The sequence below is a fragment of the Sceloporus undulatus genome, chromosome 3 (assembly GCF_019175285.1).
Source record: "Sceloporus undulatus isolate JIND9_A2432 ecotype Alabama chromosome 3, SceUnd_v1.1, whole genome shotgun sequence".
Lineage (NCBI taxonomy): Eukaryota > Metazoa > Chordata > Lepidosauria > Squamata > Phrynosomatidae > Sceloporus > Sceloporus undulatus.
Genome location: NC_056524.1, coordinates 162559853 through 162563451, shown reverse-complemented (window position 1 = coordinate 162563451; position 3599 = coordinate 162559853).

The following is a 3599-nucleotide window of genomic DNA, read 5'->3' as shown; positions in this document are numbered from 1 at the left end:
TTTCTTCCCTGATCTGCCCCCAAAGAAGCCATCTTTTCCATGGGGTTTCTCCTCCCTCTGCCCCCAAAGAAGCCTTTGCTTCTTTGCTTTTATTTTGGCTGCCGTGCCAGCAGCAAGCAAATGAAAAGGAAATATAGCACAAGCAAACACATTCTACCAATATGTATCAGTCTGTAGCATAAGCATCCGCATAATCTGTCAAAATAAAAATTACAAAGAGAGAGAGAGACTTGCAAAAAGCCAGTGTGAGAGGAGAGGCATGTTCTTGAAAATATTCTCTAAGGGGGATTTGCCCTGGATCGGGTGTGCAAAACCCTGATCTGGGTGTGTAAAAAGCGGTGCAATGGGAACTTCTCACTTTTAATCTGGGTTACAATTTGGTACAAAAGGTAGTCTGAATGGCCCCTTTATTAAACAAGCATTCAAAGGTGTAGCATTTAACCTATGTATGTCTACTTAGCTATTGATTTCAGTCATGCACACTCTCAAATGATACTGTATTTATCATTATTTGTGATACCTCTCCTTTCCTTCAATGAACAGAAGGTGGCATAGACAGCTCCTTTCCTGGTTAGCAAAGAAAGAGAGTAATTGACAGAGAGACTGATGGCAATGTTGCTGTTATGTACCTGTAAGTCTACTCTAGCTTAAGTTGACCTTATCCAAGGGTTTCTTGGCAAGATTTATCCAGAGGTTTGTTTTTGCCTTCTTCTAAGATAGACAGAATTTGACTTCCCAAGGTCACCCGGTAGGCTTCTGTGGGGATTCAAACTCTGGTCAAACAATTATATCACTTGGGCTATTGGGAACTAAAACCTGCTTTTCTCAGGTATGAGGCCAACAGGCTAACCACTGCACCACATTGGCACATCACAGTGATATTCATAGGACTACATCCTTCAAATGAAAATACATACAGTAATTGGAAATAGTTGAGTTAAATAGTATTTTATAACTGGAATACTTCACATTTCTTCCACCCACTTCATTGCAAAATGAGAACTTTACACACTTCTCCCTAAGGAGGTGTTAACATTCCCTGACAATTAATATAAATAAGTTTTGTATCTTGGCAATTTTTACAATTTTCTCACTAGACATTAAGGGCAAAATCGTTTCTGTTTGTGACAATGTAATTGGATCAGATCCATTTGTCATGGAGGCAATTGAAGGTACACAAAAACACCATGCTGAAGACCTCCAAATGAAGGAGTTCATATGTCAGAAATTTGTTTTGATTATCATTTCAGATTACAGATAAACAAAAACCAGTCTAGCTTTTCCAAACTCCATGAACAGAGTTTTATAATCCAATGTGAAACGAAACAAATTTTAGTGCTCCTTCTACTGTGAATGGGTTCATAGACTCCTAGAAATGGAAAAGAATGTGCAAAAAGTTCATGTATAACTCTGTCTCCTTTTCTAAAAGCAGGATCATCCAGTTTGCACTGCCTACACCAAGCATTGACTACTATAGAGGGTTAGAGGGTCACCTTAGAGTCACATTCCCTGCTGTACCCCACAGGGGAAAAAAGGGAGGGGGAATTACACCACTTTTAAAGGTCTTCTCTGGATTGTTTTGAGCCTAGGAGAAGCTTTCCCTGCAATATAGTGTGGCTTAAAATTGCTTCAAGTGGGCCTAAAATGTAGCAAAATTGCCCTTCACACTTCAATACCATCCTAGTATTCCGATCTGGCAGGGATAATCCTTATTAATCATCCCACTTTTGCAGCTGCTTTTAAAATGTCCCAGATGCTCTCTCTTCCTTCCACTTTGCCCCGTTGTCTTTAACTTACTTCAGTTGCTGCAGACTGAGCTTAAAGTGAAGGAATAGTGTGCACAGTTTGCCCTCTGTATCCATTAATTCAATACACACCACACACACACAATCTATTGAATTCATGGATTCAGAGGGTAAATTGTGCACACTATTCCTTCACTTTAAGCTCAGTTTGCAGCAGCTGAAGTAAGTTAAAGAAGTAGGTAAAGAAGTAACTGAAGTATGTTAAAGTGTACATGTGCAGAGACGTAGCTAGGATTATAGGAGGGGGGGGGTCCAGACCAAGTGCCACCATTATAATGGGGCTTGAGTGTGGTGGCGCAGCAGGACACACCATTCATTTTTCTAATGGAAGGGGGGTCTGGACCCCAAGAAACCCTCCCCCCTTGGCTATATCCCTGGTATGTGTATGCGCACAATCGCATGTATGTATACACATACAAACTAAAAAGCCAACCTTGACTTTACCATTTTATATAAGGGACATCATATAATTACATGGTATTTTATATAAGGGACATCATTTAATTACATGGTATTTAAAGGGACTTGAGTATCCATGGATTTTGGTATCCGGGAGGGTCCTGGAACCAAACCCCAGCAGATAGTTGGGGACCAATGTACTGAATTAATTTAGCAGGGAGGACAGAACAAGGAGGGCAGCAGAACCTTGTCCTCTTCCAGATGAACATCTTTGGCAATTCCTCCACTCTCCAATCTGGTTTCAATTTCTTCATCATGGTAGATATTATTATCTACTGACTTCTCTGGTTTCTCACACTGCTCTCCAGTATCAGCTCTTTCTATATTTGACTGTTCCACTTCAATGATTATCTTGTTTGTTGATCGATTAATTTCTTTGAATGCTTCTTTCACTATCTGTTTAATATTCTTCAAGTCTAAGGTCATCTGCTTCATCTCCATCTTAACCTGTTTTAATCTCATATAAAAACATCTGGTCTTCATCCATCATATCAAATGGTAGATCAGAATAAACAAAAGGCAGTTGGACAGCTGTCAAAGTGTACTTGTAAAAAATAAAGTTATTTTTCTGTAATATATCTACTTAACCACTAGCTGTCACTGTTTCACATTTACAGTTGACCATCTAGCTTTAACTTTATTGCATTTTCTGGCTATTGGGTTACAGTTCCTCAAAAATTAGTGCACAGTGTATTTCATCTCCATACAGCAAGACGGCCATGATTTTATTTCTATATAAAAAAGTAAGTTCTTTTCTCCTGTCTCTAATTTGCCATTTTAAGACATTTTTTAACACAAACTGAAGTCCATTTAAAATTAATGGATTTAAACTACAGGAAAAGTGATTCCGCCTTAACATTAAGAAAAACTTCCTGGACGTAAGAGCTGTTTGCAAATGGAATACACAGTTTCAAAGTGTGATGGAGACTTCTGTGGAGGCTTTTAAACAGAGTCAGGAAGGCCATCTGTTAATAGTGCTTCGGTTGTGTATTCCTGCACAGTGGGAGGTTCAACTGGATGGTCTTTGTGCTCTCTTCCAATTCTATATTTCTAAGATTCGACAGTTTAGGGTTGCTCTAAAATCCAGCTTATTTTTTTCCACCAGTGCTTGATTCCCCCCCCCCCTCAATTTCTATGTTTCATAGTTTGAATTATCTGTGCTGCATCTTCTTTAATCTAAATGGAAACTTTCAGAAATTCAACTCACTTTTTCATTTGTAGAAGTTGCTATCCCAATTAGCTGGTAACTGTCATAATTTCATTTATTGCCCTGCAGCTGTTACTTCCAAGGAAATTTTAAAAGCTGGGTGGGCATCATTAAGAGATTTAAGTGCA